This window comes from Eurosta solidaginis, chromosome 2 (genome assembly GCF_040869045.1).
Source record: "Eurosta solidaginis isolate ZX-2024a chromosome 2, ASM4086904v1, whole genome shotgun sequence".
NCBI lineage: Eukaryota > Metazoa > Arthropoda > Insecta > Diptera > Tephritidae > Eurosta > Eurosta solidaginis.
Genome location: NC_090320.1, coordinates 10754871 through 10775494, shown reverse-complemented (window position 1 = coordinate 10775494; position 20624 = coordinate 10754871). Strand labels below are relative to the sequence as shown.

The window sequence follows — 20624 nt, the reverse complement described above, 5'->3', positions numbered from 1 at the left end:
CAAGCTCCTCATGGAACTTGCGGGTGGGGAGGGAGGGATGGCCTGAAGGTTTAATGTGGCCATATAAATCGTTCCCTAGATGGTCGGGCCAGCACCTTAATGGTGCTGTGTTACCCGAGCGTATCGGATCTGTATCCGACAAAGGACCATCACATCGATAACACTCCCCAAAGCCTTCGGGGAGTAACCTAATCGCTACAACAACAACAACAGAGCTTTCCACAATTCACAAGATTCCACAAAATGTTCCTATTACCACGGAGTGAGCCCTCTTAATAACGCATAAACGATTTTATCTGGCGTTTGAATACAGTTTTAATGAAATTATGACGTTGTAAATTTACTATCGACCAGATTTTTACGATACGCTAAATCCCGGAGAATCCTCACCATAAAAGAATTGACACACAATGTCTTCCTGGGGAAGGCGAAGTTCTTGCAGTCGCCTTTGCAGCCACATCACTGTTGACAGACGAAACCGTGAAGGACTTCGCCGATCTAGAAAACAATATAAATAAAAAAACTATGTCAGCCTAGAAGCTTAAAACTCATACTTTGGACGTAGTAAGAAATTGAAATGTAAAGTCCTTTCTCAGCAAATCATCATGGAATCATGAACGTTGTCCGGATAAGATGGAGGGGCCTGGTAGTATTCAAGAGAAAATGTTTCCAAAATATTTGTGGTCCTATCCGTGATGCCGAAGGTGTGTATCGAATGAACTATATCGATAAGTTATTAGCCGCAAAAAATACTTTCCGTCGACACCCACATATTTGGAAGCAGAGGTACTCCCAATTGGCATTTACTAATGCGAAACAGGGATAACAAATTAAATGGGGTTACACTGAATACAACAACAACAAACAGGGATAACAAGCGTGACTTTCCTGTTGCAAAGAAGGAAGATCTGTTTTAAATCAAACCGATTAAAAAATCGACAACATGCCATTAACAAATTGGCAACACTCCGGTTAAGTTATGAGCCTAAGACTTCGTTCGATAAGTAAGATCATGACATTCGAATGGATAATAACACTCCGCATAAAAAGACTTTCCGTCGACACCCACGTATTTGGAAGCAGAGAAAGGAACAGATATCCGCTGATTTGGCAAATACAGATTTTATCTCTCAAAGTGTTCACAATTGGCATCAACTAACGCGAAACAGGGATAACAAGCGTGACTTCCCTGCAGAGAAACTGGGAGATATGTCTATAACAAATTGGTAGCACTTTGATAAAAAATCGATAACTTTTCGATATCAAATCGAAAACTTTGGTATAACAAATCGATAACAAGCCGATAGCGAATGGGCAACACTTCGAAAAAAATCGCTAATATTTTTTTTATATACCTTTGCTGAATTTTATATAAATAATCGCTTAATTTTCGATAATAAATCGATAACTTCAGATTTGTTTCTGTAACATATCGATAATTTTGTGACGAAAAATCGATAAGCTTTTGATAGTGAATCGATAGCTTTTCGTTAAAAAACCTATATCCCGTGGAAAAAAATCAGGCACTCATTGTAACTTTTTTATCGAGAGCAAATGCATAACACCTCAATAACAAATCGATAACTATTACTATTTACATACATAATTGGCACTTACTCGTTTAAACGGTTCTGGCCGTCCAACAAGACGCGCCAGTAGCTTCTTCGCTCTGCCAATTAGCGCCAATTGGTCACATCAAGGGAGTTTAAATCGTTTTCTAGTGTGAACAGAGTACTAAAGAATCTTGCATTTTCAGTCATAGGCGAATTACTGCCTCAAATACCTTTGCTAGTACTGTCTCTATTTGATTGCACATCACTGTCCCGACATGTTATAAATCATATTAAGTAGCTGGGTGTGTTAACAACTGATTGAGATATGATTCTCTGCCCTTTATTTGTTGCGACCTACAATAACAAAACTAAATGCTTCGCAGGGTTAAAAAGCGAAAATTGTTTTGCCACTGTCGGCGTTTTTGTTTTTATTATTGTTGTTATACATATATTATTATCATTATTACTGTTGTTGTTGACACTCTTGTCTCACGCTGTGTTTTTGTGTGTCAATTTAATCAAATTAATATTCTCACGTGACTTTGATGTCACTTATTCATAGCTTAGTTGATTGTTAATACAGACAAATGATGGTAGCAATAGGTTTTTTTGCTTCTTTGAAATTTTTTATACTCAGTTGAGCAGAGCTCACAGAGTATATTAACTTTGATTGGATAACGGTTGGTTGTACAGGTATAAAGGAATCGAGATAGATATAGACTTCCATATATCAAAATCATCAGTATCGAAAAAAAATTTGATTGAGCCATGTCCGTCCGTCCGTCCGTCCGTCCGTCCGTCCGTCCGTCTGTCCGTTAACACGATAACTTGAGTAAATTTTGAGGTATCTTGATGAAATTTGGTATGTAGGTTCCTGGGCACTCATCTCAGATCGCTATTTTAAATGAACGATATCGGACTATAACCACGCCCACTTTTTCGATATCGAAAATTTCGAAAAACCGAAAAAATGCGATAATTCATTGCCAAAGACGGATAAAGCGATGAAACTTGGTATGTGGGTTGCCCTTATGACGCAGAATAGAAAATTGGTAAAATTTTGGACAATGGGCGTGGCACCGCCCACTTTTAAAAGAAGGTAATTTAAAAGTTTTGCAAGCTGTAATTTGGCAGTCATTGAAGATATCATGATGGAATTTGGCAGGAACGTTACTACTATTACTATATATGTGCTAAATAAAAATTAGAAAAATCGGATGAAGAACACGCCCACTTTTAAAAAAAATTTTTTTTAAAGTCAAATTTTAACAAAAAATTTAATATCTTTACTGTATATAAGTAAATTACGTCAACATTCAACTCCAGTAATGATATGGTGCAACAAAATTCAAAAATAAAACAAAATTTCAAAATGGGCGTGGTTCCGTCCCTTTTCATTTAGTTTGTCTAGAATACTTTTAATGCCTTAAGTCGAACAAAAATTTACCAATCCTTCTGAAATTTGGTAGAGGCATTGACTCTATGACGGTAACTGTTTTCTGTGAAAATGGGCGAAATCGGTTGAAGCCACGCCCAGTTTTTATACACAGTCGACCGTCTGTCCTTCCGCTCGGCCGTTAACACGATAACTTGAGCAAAAATCGATATATCTTTACTAAACTCAGTTCGCGTACTTATCTGAACTCATTTTATTTTGGTACAAAAAATGGCCGAAATCCGACTATAACCGCGCCCACTTTTTCGAAATCGAAAATTACGAAAAATGAAAAAAATGCCATAATTCTATACCAAATATGAAAAAAGGGATGAAGCATGGTAATTTGATTGGTTTATTGACGCAAAAAATAACTTTAGAAAAAACTTTGTAAAATGGGTGTGACACCTACCATATTAAGTACAAAAAAATGAAAAAGTTCTGCAGAGCGCAATCAAAAGCCCTTGAAATCTTGGCAGGTATTACATATATAAATAAATTAGCGGTACCCGACAGATGATGTTCTGGGTCACCCTGGTCCACATTTTGGTCGATATCTCGAAAACGTCTTCACATATACAATTAAGGGCCACTTCCTTTTAAAACCCTTATTAATACCTTTAATTTGATACCCATATCGTACAAACACATTCTAGAGTCACCCCTGGTCCACCTTTAGAACTATGGCCGACTCCCTTTTTAAAATACTCTTTAATACCTTCCATTTGATACCCATGGCAAAACAAAGACATTCCAGGGTTACCCTCGGTTCATTTTCCTACTTGGTGATTTTCCCTTATTTTGTCTCCAAAGCTCTCAGCTGAGTATGTAATGTTCGGTTACACCCGAACTTAGCCTTCCTTACTTGTTGTTATTGTTCTGCTATGTTGTGACTTTTTAAATTCCGTTTTATTAATAAATCTGTACATACTTTGGACGGGCTACAGTTGTTGTTGTAACGCTGTTGAGTTGTTACCATGGCTGTTATTATTTAATTTGCCAGTTTATTAGCTGGAAATGTCATTGTACCTTGGAGAATTGATTTATGGCATTATGGGCTTAAAAAAAGAAATATTTAGACCAAAAAAATAGTTTACTGATAATCTTTATTATTGCTACTTCTTTGTAAAACCTGTAAAATTGTTGAAACTTGATATCAAGTCTCTGAATGCCGTAGATGGCACTGTGATTTCCATATATAAAAATACTCATATTTGCGAACTAGATCGTCTCCAATTAAGACTTTTTGGTTACGGCAGTAAACCCCGAACTTTTAGAAAGTTTGGTTAAGTCTTTGTAACTGCAAAGAATATATTTGAATTTGATATTCATTCTAATACCAGAATGCGTAGTTTCTGTACGTTCCTGTAGACGTTTTCTGTAAGCTGTTGACTAGATAAAGGACTTGGCCGCCTTCCATGCTTCTAATGTCCTCCTAGTTCGAGCTATGATAAAACGTCTGATGCTTAAGTAAATGACAAGTTCCACAGGCTCGTTTAGTATTGTTGATTTTTCAACAGTGTAGAAAAGCGGTATAATTTTTTCTCCATCCATTGTTCAAGTTGGTTTTGACGTGAACCGGTTTTGGCGTTGTGCCATTTTCAGGGCAATTTTTTTTTTTGTTTCTAGATAGCTTGTAATTATACTTTCAAGGTATAGTATTGCCAAAATGAATGTAAAATATATTAAGATTCTGATCGACCTTTTTCAATTAAGATCACTTACCATATTACGCGTGTGATAAAAAAGATCTATGTACTCACAAGGTAGTGCTGACAAGTTTTGAGAGCATGTATGTTTACAAAGTTGCCTAGTAAGTCATTTAAGGCAAAAAATGGTAGGCTAGCTACAGATGCTTTGACTTTTAAAATCCTAGATCCCATCATGTGCAATATTTTCGCTATTTATGTTCACTGTGAATGTCTCCAGTAAGTGATTGGTACACAGTTGAAAGTCTGAGCCTAGGCTGATCATAAGAGCAAACCGGATTTGTTTTAAAATTTAGATAAAGCCAGTTTTTATGAACTTATAAACCATGAACTTATAAAAAATTTGTAAGTGAATCCAGCGTAGTTTGGAAACTTACATCGAAGTTTTTTGTCCGCCCATGTTCAGCGCCATTGTTTGTACTTTTCGATTTCATTTTGTGTGACCGCTTGTTGAGCAGGTTCACTGCGCGATAACTATAAGACCATGTTGGAAGAGGCTCTTAGCTAAATCTGGCTTGTCAGCTCTGACAACATTCTCCTTGTCAGCTTCAACTTGCGGCCATTGAGTAAAACCGGAGCATACTTGAGCATATGAAATACAAACCCGTCTTTCTAATGAAAATAAGCCTAAGCTTCGTTCAATGAATCCACGACTGGCCGAATTTATAAAAATTATATTGCTCTATTTTTTCCAATTTGATAGAAAGCATAGTCTTTTAAATTAAAAATGTGCCCAGAATGGAATTCCAGGTTACCCTGCGTGGGGCAAGTAAAACCAATAACTGTTGAATTGCCATTTCAGATTAGCACTGTTTGTATCTTATATTACCAAATCGCGATATGTTTTTTCTCAAATTGTTTTTGTAATTTCTGGTCGGAATACGTAAAGACCAGACTGAGTAGGATTTTCAAGATATCAAATATCAGTGAATCGTGTTCAGCAAAAGCAGCTGTCCCCAGTCAAACTCTAAATTTATTGTCTTTCGCGGTAGGTTAAGCTTTTCAGACTTCTGATGGAGGCCCTGCAGTAATTCTAATATCTGACCTAAAAGGGGGGGGGGGGGGGGTATCTACCTCTTCTTCAGGAATGGAGTTACGTTCGTCATTGCGCGTACTGTCTTCGCTACTCAGGGACGCTTACAGATGCTGCCTACCGCGAGGTAAAAGTCGGAGCCGCTAGTTTGGACCTCGCAGAGCGTGCACATCCAAAATACCAATTCTAGGCCTGCCGTTGATAGCAGCTTGATCAGTTTGGTTTCGTCTTCTTTGATCAGCGAAATAACTTGATGTGTCTATTCATGCTGGAACCTAGTAATGCACATTGCCATATTTCGAGCCGCGACGAAGTCGATCAACCTAAATCCATTGAGAGATATTACAACTTAGATCCGGAATTTCCCAACTGTTATAAATACAGCAGAATGCTGAACCTCGTGAAGAGCGGCTATGCACCAACCCAGAATGAACTAAGCAAATATGGTATCATTCAAAGCATGAATCCCAAAAGTATTTCTAAGTCTCAGCAGGCCAAGATTTAAATTATCATTTCATAAACAATTTAAATTGTATAATAGTAAACTAATTGATATAAAAATACTGAGCAAAATAGCTGCAAAATATGATGCTTGAGATTGTACCCCATTCTTTAAAATACGACTTTCAATCACTTGCGTGTAATATTTGGCTGATTTTTTTCTGACACGATCCTTATTGACACTCGTCCTGTTTACATAGTAGAGCCCGAACTTTTCCCTGCAACAAGTTAAATTTAAAAAATAAATGTATATTAAAGAAATTCATAAAATGTTTGATTGTGCAGAACGCGCATACTTACGTATAGCCACTACTCCACTCAAAATTATCGACTAAACTCCAAAAAGAAAAATGTGTAACATTACATCCAGCTTTAATTGCTCTCTCGAGAGCTTTCAAATGGGCCTGAAAAGATTATACATTATATTGCGAACGTACTTACATATGCACATATACGTCTTTAATTGGGTGCGATCGTCACAGGACATCGCGATAATTGGAGACAAAGAGAAGCGGGAATGCGAGGAGCTTTACCAGAAAATCTGTTTGATCACAGAAAGTTTCAAGACCAGGACAAATTCACACAGGAATGTTACTCGGGATCTAATAACTGGCACTCATTGCCTTTTTTGTTCAACTATTATTCCTAAAAACGTTCGGTGTGAAAGACGGATCACGCTACCACCACACCACTGGGGCTTACTGCTCACATCTGCCATTACTCAACACAACGGGCAACAGCGTTGATCACAAAATTAGTTTGGATATCACTCCGAATAGTGTGATAATGTACAATTACACCAAAATTTTAATAATGTTTAAAGGGTTTGATAGACCATACTTTTTGACTTTTCTGTAGTCAGAAGTTTGGCATTCCTTTGGTCAACAATCGTCGTTAGAGTAGGAGAAGTTTCCGGCGCATGCCGATTACATACTTGAAAGATTTACACAAATTTGCGTTCTTTCTTAAAAGAACCAATTAACTTTATAACTATTTTGGTGCATTCCCTTCTCTCATTCATAATACCTACTTTTCTCCCATAACCGGTTTCCGCTTTTTCGAACATTGTTGAGAATAAGAGGAAAGGGAGAAGTGAAAAAACTCGCAAGGAATTTTTGTTTTGAATTGGGCTGGTTGTGTTTCTAAGTATTATTTGGTTGCTAGCAAACTTTTCTCACATTACCTAAAGATACTCAACACGCCCTCCGTCATCCAAGTTACCTTCATCCGACCAACCATTTTCTGTCACCATTACTTCAACGTTGTTATTATAATTGTCACGTATCCATCTATAACACACATATATAGGTACATAACTCGATAATTGTACTACTTATATGATGTCTTAATTTCATACATTCAACATACTTACTTCAAAATGTCTTCAAATTCTTGTGGAACACTTTTAAGCCAATCAGATTTTGGCGACATCCAATATGGATCTTGGGAAAGTGTTATTTTTTGATCATACTCGAAATATGGCATGGGACACTCGAACAACGTCGCCATTTCAACAAGTGAAGACGTATAATAGTTAAGATCGTTTAATGATTTTAGACCATTCATCACCAATGACGGGTAAGCGCGATTCCGGCAGGCCTTCATCAAGGCTATTTTTACTAACATCTTCTATCGTGGTAGATGGATAATTTCCAGTTTTACCGTAAATGGGTTCGTTCATATAACCAAGCTGTGAAGAATGACATACTAAGCACATCAAATAATAGTTATGTATATATTGGTTTCATCAAAAGATTAGGTCATAAGGAGTAGATGCGCTTAATAGTTTCGACTTAGTGGTGTGAATTCTGATGAAGCCTAATTTATAATAATATGACGCCAGAAGAAAGGGTTATATACATGACCATGATCTACTGGACTTTTTCACCAGAATTGAATTTTTTGAATTTAAATAGGAATTTCTGAACTTGAGCTGCAGTTTTCTCAATTTAAATTGGAATTTCTGAAGTAAAATTGAAAATGCTGAACTTGAATTTAACTTTCTGGACTTAAACTGGAAAAGTTAGTATTGATGGCACAAAGTTTTGTGATGTGAAGTTGACGCCTTTCATTTCCCACAGTCAATCATTGATAACGAGCGCCTTGAAAACAGATAAGGTAAGATGAGAGAGCTTTGAAGGCTTGACTGTCCGTTTTCTTCGCAGATAGGCTAGAGACTGCTAAATGTGTTACTGTTTAAAACCTCGACACTCCTCCACTCATAGACAGTCACGAGGATAGCACTACCCATAGTATTTCAGCCGCCAAAAAAAATAAGAGGAATCTGCCAGATAGGCCCGATGCCACAATTCTGAATAATGGAGTACGTTACAATACTACTTCTTGTTTTGGGAAAAAAAAATTATTTGAAAGTTATGAGTTGTTATGATCCGCTAAAAAATATTTTGAAGAGTTATTGAAGATACATATATGTCTACAACTGTTAGTTGTATCGTATCTCACTGAATAACCGAGGTCCTCAACTTACCAGTAACACCTCACGAACGTAGTTACATCATTCTTCATATCTACCTCATACTGAATTGCTCTTTCAAATGCCTCATCCGGAGTGTTTTTATACTTTTTATAGAAAAATCGACTTTGGCTTACTAAGCCAATTTTACCACGCTGAGTATTGTAATATTTTTCTCTATATAAGCTATAAGTTTTAGCGTGTGCTTTCAATGTTGTATGCATACAAATGTATTCTTTAACACCAGGCCTACGCACCATTGGAGGATACTCGCCAGTTGCGTAGAGGGACCGTACCCAAACTACGTGACCCATTTTCTACAACTTTTTATCCCCCTCGCCGCCCTCGGTGACCACATATTTTAAGACCCCCCTCCCCCTTTAGTTTTCACGTAGTAGTTCATAAGTATGATTTTAAATTATTTTTTACTTACTTAATTGGCGCTTAACCGTCTAAACGGTTATGACCGTCCAACAAGGCGCGCCAGTCGCTCCTTCGCTCCGCCAACCGGCGCCAATTGGTCACACCAAGGGAGTTTAAATCGTTGTCCACCTGGTCCTTCCAACGGAGTGGGGGCCGCCCTCTACCTCTGCTTCCATAGGCGGGTTCCGATAGAAACACTCTTGGCCGGAGCATCATCATTCATTCGCATAACATGGCCTAGCCAGCGCAGCCGCTGGGTTTTAATTCGCTGGACTATGTTGATGTCTGCGTATAGCTCGTACAGCTCATCATTAAATCTTCTTCGGTACTCGCCATCGCCAACGCGTAGAGGTCCATAAATCTTTCGAAGAACTTTTCTCTCGAACACTCCCAAAGCCGCTTCATCTGCTGTTATCATGGTCCATGCTTCTGCCCCATATAGCAGGACGGGTACGATAAGTGACTTGTAGAGTATGATTTTCGTTCGCCTAGAGAGGACTTTACTTTTCAGTTGCCTACCTAGTCCGAAGTAGCATTTATTGGCAATATTGATCCTTCGCTGTATTTCAGTGCTGATGTTGTTGCTAGTGTTGATGCTGGTTCCCAAATAAACGAAGTCTTTTACTATTTCGAAATTATGGCTGCCAACAGTAGCGTGGTTGCCAAGGCGCGTATGCGCTGACTCTTCGCTCGACGACAGCAGGTACTTCGTTTTGTCCTCATTCACCATCAAACCCTTCTTTACCGCTTCTTTTTCCAGTTTGGAGTAAGCCGAACTAACAGCGCGGGTGTTTAGGCCGATGATATCAATGTCATCAGCATATGCCAGTAATTGCACGCTTTTATAGTATATTGTTCCAGTATTGTTAAGTTCTGCAGTTAGTATAATTTTCTCCAGCATCAAATTAAAGAAATCGCACGATAGGGGGTCACCCTGTCTGAAACCTCGTTTAGTTTCGAACGGCTCGGAGAGGTTCTTCCCAATTCTGACTGAGCTGATGGTGTTGCTCAACGTCATTTTGCACAGCCGTATAAGTTTTGCGGGGAAACCAAATTCAGACATAGCGGCATATAGGCAGCTCCTTTTCGTGCTGTCGAAGGCGGCTTTAAAGTCGACGAAGAGGTGATGTGTGTCGATTCTCTTTTCACGGGTTTTTTTTCCAAGATTTGGCGCATTGTGAAAATCTGGTCGATGGTAGATTTACCAGGTCTGAAGCCGCACTGATAAGGTCCAATCAGCCGGTTCACGGTGGACTTCAATCTTTCGCACAATACCCTTGAAAGGACCTTATATGCGATATTAAGAAGGGTGATTTCACGATAGTTGGTGCATTTTGCAGTATCCCCCTTCTTGTGCACTGGGCAAAGAACACTTAGATTCCAACCGTCGGGCATGCACGTGTCCGCCCATATTTTGCTAAGAAGTTGCTGCATGCGCCTTACCAACTCCTCGCCGCCGTACTTGAATAGCTCCGCAGGCAATCCATCAGCGCCCACGGCCTTGTTGTTTTTCAATATGGTTATTGCTATTCTAACTTCGTCATAATCGGGCGGGAGGACATATATTCCATCATCATCGATTGCGGGATCGGGTTCTTCATCTCTGCGCGGTGAACTGCTGCCTCCATTTAGGAGAGCAAGTATTCCCTCCATAATCTAAGTCGCCGTTTTCGTTCCTACTTAAAAAAAATTGTATTTGATTTATATTTGTTTTTATTAATTCGGCACCCGCCGCGTTACGCGAAGCATATTCGAACAACAACTTAATTTAGAAAGTCTTTTTCTTTTCATCTAATTCAACTTTAACAAATACGCTTCCAGCATCAAGCTACTGGGATACATCGTAGATTATGGGAGCAGTAGCATCAGGGGTTTCCTCAGACGTGATTATTTTTTCCTCGTCGACGGCCTCGATGTCTATCCACTCCGCTCTTTGCTCCACGATACATAAGATCTCTTTTGGTCTCATGGAGAGGACCTACAGAGGTCGCACGCGAGATACCTCGTCCACTACATTACCGTGCATGTTTTTCTGATGATTTTTCATGGAAATTTTTGACGCGAAATAAATTCCACATATTGGACACGTCCTTCCAACAATGTCATCTTTAATAGATGGACAGTATGTATCGTAGGGTATTTCATTACCCTGTGAATGATCCGGGCGTAGATTTATACATTGTCGCACAAGCAATGATGGGAAATTTTCCGAAACGACTTTATCTGGATTTGGTATACGGAAACGGCTTTGTGACATCGGAAAAGGTGCGGGCAAAAACCTTTGGTATAATATATTTTTAAGTGAACTGCGGCGAGGAGTGCAGCAGCAGTCATCGGCGCACTTTGTTATTTGAAGTAAGTATTGACTTTCACGAACGTGATTTCCATACCAGATGTCAGAAACTTGCCCCGTTTCCGGAAGAACTCCTCCAGGAGGCACATATTCTGCTGTCACGTTGCGACTGTCAATTATCATCTGGGACCAAATTTCAGCTAATGTTTCGCCTAAAAATAATTTAAAATGAAACATAAGTTCCAAGTTTTTATATTTTAGCGACAGAGAAAACTATACATTATTTCATTGAAATATACCTGCATGCTGAAGGTTTGTTAATTCTAACTCTTTATCGATCGTTTTTCCTTGAGAATTAAGATGGGACCTGTAGTGTTCGTAAGGATGGACTACCGTGGCTAACTCACGACTCTAAGGGTGCCATTCTTCGTTCGACTCGGTTATAAGCCGATCGGCCGGGTGCATTTGTAAATACGAACAAGCCATCCAAATCGTACTCTTTAAAGTGCGATATACAATGAGATATTACTTTTTTGTAGCGTCGATTTTCATCCGGTCCTCCATCTACCGATAAAATCATTACAGGCTTCACTTTTCCATCATTTCCTACGGCCAGATTTTTAAAATCCTCTAGCGTCAACAATTTAATAAGGTCGTTGGCGTGAGTTGTTGCTATTGAACTGCTATGTTTTCCACTACGAATTGCGATATACGTTGGGCCAGAATATGTAACAGCTTCTTTTCTACCCATGCAGTTTTCTTTGATTATGATACCAGCATATACCGAAGGAGTCAGTTGATGGCGTTATCCAACAGCAAAATCATGATCATCGAGGCGCACTTTATAACTCAGATGCATTAAAACAGGAGCCTGTGCTTTGGCAGCTGTTTTTCCAATTGGTACTTTTGCCTTATCATCTTGAGAGATAAAAACTACTTGTTCAGGCCCAAGTATAGATGCAATTTCCTCGAGGCTGTTGACTGTAGCCTTGTAAATGTTGATCGGCGTGATCTCGGTGTATATCTGTTTGTGCTCGACACAGTTTTACAGGCACAGTTGTGACATGGCGTTTACCTTCTAAGGTCCCAGAATACTTAGGAACTAGCCTACGATGTGTAGAGGTTCGTGAGATAGAATATCCATCTTCAACAAGCCGTGCATGCAATTCATTAAGTGTTTTACAAGTTCTCAATACTTCTGACCGGCGTCGATCAGCAGCCGAGCTTCCATGTGTGTAGCTATATCGCAAATTACTTGAAGAAGGCCTGACTGACTTTCTTCAAGTGAAGGGCGCCCTGGCACAGTCCTTACAGATAAGGTTTGCACATTGGGATATGAACGGATTTTAAACCGAAAATTTCAGCTTTTTTGTTTTGCCCGAAATTTTCGCATGCCATCTGCACGGACAATTTTTTTTAACTCTTTTGTCTTTACATCAGTATCATCCCTTAAATTTTTTATTTTCTTCTCAATCCCGTCTTCACCGTGTCCTATATCTTGCTTTTTTACAGCGGCATTCAATTCGGCTGTAAGTACTGAAATTTCATATTTCAAAGCGTCCTGTTTGGGTGTCGGAGCTCTTGTAGATACAGATGAAGAAGACATTAAAGCAAAACATTGGTTAACGGAAGGTTCATTGTTACTGCAAGCTAGAAAAAAATGTATTTAATATTGTAACGAATTTGCTGCAAATCCTCTTATTTGCAATCCTCTGCTAAGTTCGAATAACTAAACTGTTGAATAAATAACTCCAATATTGAATAATGGAAAATGGCCTTTATTCAAGTACTTCACAATAACACTTGTACTTTGCAACGAATAGCTTACTTAATAACCAAACTGATTGACAGCTCAAATGAAACTCTACTATTCAAAATAATACTGCTATAGCTCGCTAGATAGCGCTTAATCCAAATCTCAAATCAAACTGAATTTTTCTTACTCGCTTGCCCCGCTTTTATAGTTTACGCTGCATACTTCTAGGCTCTTCGATTTCCAGAACTTACTAGTTGTTTCGGCTACAAAATCGCCAGCCACAACTACGTGCACAAATTATTGCTCTCTCTTGTGACAACTCAGATAAGATATATGCATGTGTTTGTGCATTGCCGCTCCGCTGCTCGTATACGTACATGGTACATATATGTAGACGCAGTTATTGTTTCGTTTATGTAGATACATAATGATTGAAATATTGATGTGCATTCACGTCACTGGTTAGCATCGGCTTAGAGACGATAGCATCGCTCAGTGCTGCTAACATTCGTTACACTGCCCTCCACCTAAGTCTGATCGTCCCGATCAGACAAATCTCTCGATCTAAACGCTGCTAGCATCGCCAAATGTACCACTCTTCTATTTCGTGATTTCCCAATTGCTTGTATGCGGCAGATGACATCACCGATCGTCTTCACAACTCTGTACGGGCTTCCCAACTGCACCGATATTTGGATGGAACACCTTTCCGCCGGTGAGGGTTGTATAGCAGTACCAAATCTCCCTCCCGGAAACCTTCCGAATTATTTTCCTTGTCGTACCTGTGTTTCATCTTACTACTCATTATCCTGGATCGTTCCCTCGCACTCTGTTGCTCGGCCAATGAAGAACTACTTCGCAGAGCTTGCGCTGGACGGATTTGCTTTGCATAATCAGTATAGTTCCGACGCTTCACAACAGCAGTGTGCCTTGGCTTGAAACCACCCTTGCATTCTTTCTTCGTTTTAGTACGTCCGTTAGGGCTTTTCAATGCCAGCGTTTCTCTCACAGGTACCTTCGGTTTTGATTTGTTTGGCCCATTTGTTCCATCAACCTTTACCTTTGAATTTCGTGGCCTTCGTCGAGTCTTCTCCACCAGTACCCGATTACTGCTGAACCCTTTTTCCAAACTGAAGTTAAATGGCACATCCTGGTTCTTATAATGCATCACCCTTCTCTGCATATCGATCTTGATGTCATGGTCAACCAAGAAGTCCACTCCCAATATGACTTCATCAACAATCTCCGCCACAACAAATTTGTGTAGAACCATGACCTTCCCAATCAATACTTCACATATCACTTCTCCCTGAACTTTGTTATACCTGCCAGTGACCGTACGCAACTTTGCTCCAGGTAACGGTTTTACTCTCCTGTTGACCAAGTCAGATCGGATCAAGGAATGAGATGCGCCCGTATCTACAGTCAGTACTCGTTCTTCGCCATCCACATTCCCTCCGACGGTAAGACTGCTCGATTTTCTGCCAATTTGCGACACAGATATCACAGGGCATTCAATAGCTGGATCTAGCTCTCTACCTCTTACTCGCTCTTGCTCATTTCCGCCAGCTTTGTGTTTACGGCCACCCACATTGTTGGAACTATTAGGACCAAGATCGCAATGACGTGCAATGTGACCTGGGTTGCCGCACTTGAAACATTTAATAACTCCGGCCTTCTTCTGTTGAGATCCTTTCAGTGCTTCCAAAATTGTGTCTACCCACTCTGGCCTTTCTACTTCCACACGGCGTGCTTTGTAAACTGGCTTACACAGAAGCGACGCTGTTTCCTGAATCAAAGCATGCGATACCGTTTCAGCAAATGTTAGTTTTGGATTCGCATATGTAGCCCGCTTCGTTCCGACGTCCCGTATGCCATTTATAAAGTTCTGAATCTTCACTCTTTCCGTGTATTCCACGGGTGCATCCGCATTTGCAAGATGAGCCAATCTTTCAATGTCAGAAGCAAACTCCTGCAAAGTCTCGTTAGCTTTTTGGTAGCGGTTTTGCAATTCTTTTTGAAATATCTGTTTCCTGTGTTCGCTTCCGTATCGCCGTTCTACAGCAGCCATCAATGCGTCATAACTGTTCCGTTCGTACTCTGGAATAGTCTGTAAGATTTCGGCAGCTGGTCCTTTCAATGCTACGAAGAGCGCGGCAACTTTATCTTCCACATTCCAGTTGTTCACTGCTGCGGTCTTCTCAAACTGTAGTTTAAAGACCTGGAAAGGAACAGAACCGTCAAAGGATGGTGTTTTTACCTTTGGATTACTCGCTGAAACTGCTGGACGATTTAATTGTAACTGCTCCATACGACCCTTCAAATCATCGACTTCTGCCTGAAATTGAGCGATTTTTGCATCCTGCGCTTCCAGCTTTGATGTTACCCTTGCTTCCTGTGCTTCTAACTGTGAAGACATGTGTGCCACCTGTAATGATAAGCGCTCTTCTTGTTCTTCCATCTTTGATGTTATGCGTGTCTCCTGCGATTCCAGTTGGGATGCCATATATGTCTTCTGTTCTTCAAGTTGTGAAGAAATTTGTGTTTCCTGTGCTGCAATCTTCGATGTTATTCGGTTCTCCTGCTCTTCCATCTTGGATGTTATACGGTTCTCCTGCGATTCCATATATGTTTGCTGTTCTGCCAGTTGAGATGACACTGTCGATGTTTGAGCAGATATTGCAGCTAAAATCATGTTCAAGTCTGTACTGGTAACCGTCTGCCATGTTTCGTTTTTCTCTTCAATTTTTGTTGTCTCCTCGCTATCAAGATGAAAGACATGCTCTTCCACATCAATTCCTTCTGCTTCCATTGCATCTCGTAGCCGTGCCTGAAGTTCAAGTTTAACGCCGCTTGTATTCAATCCACGGGTCTCCAACTCCTTCTTTAGTTGCTGGATCTTCAATTCACTGAACTTTGCCATGTCCTTGTTGTCCTTTGGAATTTATTCAACAATTCCTCTTCTGACACCAATTGTAACGAATTTGCTGCAAATCCACTTATTTGCAATCCTCTGCTAAGTTCGAATCACTAAACTGTTGAATAAATAACTCCAATATTGAATAATGGAAAATGGCCTTTATTCAAGTACTTCACAATAACACTTGTACTTTGCAACGAATAGCTTACTTAATAACCAAACTGATTGACAGCTCAAATGAAACTCTACTATTCAAAATAATACTGCTATAGCTCGCTAGATAGCGCTTAATCCAAATCTCAAATCAAACTGAATTTTTCTTACTCGCTTGCCCCGCTTTTATAGTTTATGCTGCATACTTCTAGGCTCTTCGATTTCCAGAACTTACTAGTTGTTTCGGCTACAAAATCGCCAGCAACAACTACGTGCACAAATTATTGCTCTCTCTTGTGACAACTCAGATAAGATATATGCATGTGTTTGTGCATTGCCGCTCCGCTGCTCGTATACGTACATGGTACATATATGTAGACGCAGTTATTGTTTCGTTTATGTAGATACATAATGATTGAATTATTGATGTGCATTCACGTCACTGGTTAGCATCGGCTTAGAGACGATAGCATCGCTCAGTGCTGCTAACATTCGTTACAATATTATCACTACCCATAAAATTTGAAAGCCAGAAAGAGCTTATGTATATAAGATTTACAGAGGTTGCAGAAAAAAGTAGGAAGTAGTTGGATACCTTTAGGAATAACTGAAACAGACTCTTCCACTGTATTATTACCATCGGTGATGGAAAGGATATTAGGATCACTGCCTGGCTGGATCTTTTCGTGTAGGTAGCTATATTAACCAAATAATCAAAAAAAAAAAAAAAAAATGTTTACACATGCGAGAAAAAGAACAAATTCATCTGTTATTTTGCCGAAATGAAAGTGATATGACAATAAAGTATGAAATGTCAGAATACTCAACCGATCTGACAGCTCTTCGATTTTCAACATTGTAAGACGCTCCAGCTCCTTTGGATTTTTTTTTATACTCAGTTGAGCAGAGTTCACAGAGTATATTAAATTTGATTGGATAACGGTTGGTTGTACAGGTATAAAGGAATCGAGATAGATATAGACTTCCATATATCAAAATCATCAGTATCGAAAAAAAATTTGATTGAGCCAAGTCCGTCCGTCCGTCCGTCTGCCCGTTAACACGATAACTTGAGTAAATTTTGAGGTATCTTGATGAAATTTGGTATGTAGGTTCCTGGGCACTCATCTCAGATCGCTATTTAAAATGAACGATATCGGACTATAACCACGCCCACTTTTTCGATATCGAAAATTTCGAAAAACCGAAAAAATGCGATAATTCATTGCCAAAGACGGATAAAGCGATGAAACTTGATAAGTGGGTTGACCTTATGACGCAGAATAGAAAATTAGTAAAATTTTGGACAATGGGCGTGGCACCGCCCTCTTTTAAAAGAAGGTAATTTAAAAGTTTTGCAAGCTGTAATTTGGCAGTCATTGGCAGGAACGTTACTACTATTACTATATATGCGCTAAATAAAAATTAGAAAAATCGGACGAAGAACACGCCCACTTTTAAAAAAAAATTTTTTTAATAGTCAAATTTTAACAAAACATTTAATATCTTTACTGTATATAAGTAAATTATGTCAACATTTAACTCCAGTAATGATATGGTGCAACAAAATACAAAAATAAAAGAAAATTTCAAAATGGGCGTGGTTCCGGCCTTTTTCATTTAGTTTGTCTAGAATACTTTTAATGCCATAAGTCTAACAAAAATTTACCAATCCTTCTGAAATTTGGTAGAGGCATAGACTCTATGACGGTTTTCTGTGAAAATGGGCGAAATCGGTTGAAGCCACGCCCAGTTTTTATGCACAGTCGACCGTCTGTCCTTCCGCTCGGTCGTTAACACGATAACTTGAGCAAAAACCGATATATCTTTACTAAACTCAGTTCGCGTACTTATCTGAACTCACTTTATCTTGGTACAAAAAATGGCCGAAATCCGACTATAACCGCGCCCACTTTTTCGAAATCGAAAATTACGAAAAACGAAAAAAATGCCATAATTCTATACCAAATATGAAACAAGTTTTATTTGATTGGTTTATTGACGCAAAAGATAACTTTAGAAAAAACTTTGTAAAATGGGTGTGACACCTACCATATTAAGTAGAAAAAAATGAAAAAGTTCTGCAGAGCGCAATCAAAAGCCCTTGGAATCTTGGCAGGTATTACATATATAAATAAATTAGCGGTACCCGACAGATGATGTTCTGGGTCACCCTGGTCCACATTTTGGTCGATATCTCGAAAACGCCTTCACATATACAACTAAGGGCAATTCCTTTTAAAACCATCAATTTGATAACCATATCGTACAAACACATTATAGAGTCACCCCTGGTCCACCTATATGGCGATATCTGGAAAAAGCGTCCACATATAGAACTAAGGCCCACTCCCTTTTAAAATACTCATTAAAACCATTCATTTCATACCCACATCGTACAAACACATTACTATGCTATGGCCGACTCCCTTTTAAAATACTCTTTGATACCTTCCATTTGATACCCATGTCATACAAACACATTCCAGGATTACCATAGTTTCATTTTCCTACATGGTGATTTCCCTTATTTTGTCTCCAAAGCTCTCAGCTGAGTATGTAATGTCCGGTTACACCCGAACTTAGTCTTCCTTACTTGTTTTTATTTTTATTCTTCAAAGGAACCCAAAATTCAAAAACTTTTTCATTTTCTTCTACTTAATATGGTAGGTGTCACACCCATTTTACAAAGTTTTTTCTAAAGTTATATTTTGCGTCAAAAAACCAATCCAAACACCATGTTTCATCCCTTTTTTCGTATTTGGTATAGAATTTCGGTAATTTTTTCATTTTTCGAATTTTTCGATATCGAAAAAGAGGGCGTGGTCATAGTCAGATTTCGCCCATTTTTAATACCAAAATAAAGTGAGTTCAGATAAGTACGTGAACTAAGTTTAGTAAAGATATATCGATTTTTGCTCAAGTTATCGTGTTAACGGCCGAGCGGAAGCACAGACGGTCGACTGTGCATAAAAACTTGGCGTGGCTTTGACCGATTTCGCCCATTTTAACAGAAAACTTTTATCGTCATAGAAGCTATGCCCTTGCCAAATTTTACAAGGATTGGTAAATTTTTGTTCGACTTATTGCATTAAAAGTATTCTAGACAAATTAAATGAAAAACGGCGGAGCCACGCCGATTTTGAAATTTTCATTTATTTTTGTATTTTGTTGCACCATATCATTACTGGAGTTGATTGTTGACGTAATTTACTTATGTATATACTGTAAAGATATTAAATTTTTTGTTAAAATTTTAATTAAAATTTTTTTTTTTAAGTGGGCGTGTTCGTAACCCGATTTTGCTAATTTTTATTTAGCACACATATAGTAATAGGAGTAACGTTCCTGCCAAATTCAGCTTGCAAAACTTTTAAATTACCTTCTTCTTAAAAGTGGGCAGTGCCACTAATTTTCTATTCTGCGTCATAAGGTCAAACCACCTACCAAGTTTCATCGCTTTATCTGTCTTTGGTAATGAATTATCGCATTTTTGCGGTTTTTCGAAATTTTCGATATCGAAAAAGTGGGCGTGATTATAGTCCGATTTCTTTCATTTTAAATAGCGATCTGAGATGAGTGCCCAGGAACTTACATACCAAATTTCATTAAGATACCTCAAAATTTACTCAAGTTATCGTGTTTACGGACAGACGGACGGACGGACATGGCTAAATTAATTTCTTTTTTCGCTCAGATCATTTTGATATATAGAAGTCTATATCTATCTCGATTAGTTTATGCCGTTACGGGGTACCGTTATGCGAACAACAAAGGGAGCTAGACTAAGATACTGTAAAGTTGGGCTAGAAGGAAGGGCAGAGGCAGCGTAAGAGTGTAAATTAGAGGACAGAAATGGTAAAATGTAAAACTACGTGGAAGATAAGAACAAGCTCCTTTATGAAGTTTTTGAAAAAAAAACAACAGACTTTCTTTTCATAGTCGTATAATAAATACTAACTTCATGCATTTATTGAAATATTCTTATTTGTTTAAATACAAATTTATTATTTGCAATATCTAATCTCAATTTTTTCCTTACACAAATTTATAATACATTATTATATGTTTTTATTGTTTTTATAATTTTGTATTACGTACCTGCTGTTCTTCTTTATCTTAAATTTTTTTTTATTTTACATAGATTGGTAAAGTTCTCAATTGAATTAAGAAACGGAGATAATTGAAATACTTACTATTTGTAGATATATTATGATCTAATAACAAGATACTACAGTTTGTCAAGATCGCCAAGTTTCTATAATATAATACTTGAGTTAAACATACACGAGAAGAAAGTAAGAAAGCCTAAGTTCGGGTGAAACCGAACATTACTTACTCAGCGGTGCACTTGAAAGGCTGTTGTTGTTTGCTT

The 20624-nt window shown here is 38.6% G+C and overlaps 1 pseudogene; it reads right to left on the bottom strand.

Moving 5' to 3' along the window:
- Positions 1 to 6244: 6244 nt before the first annotated feature.
- Positions 6245 to 9018, bottom strand: LOC137239050 (myrosinase 1-like; annotated as a pseudogene).
- Positions 9019 to 20624: the final 11606 nt, after the last annotated feature.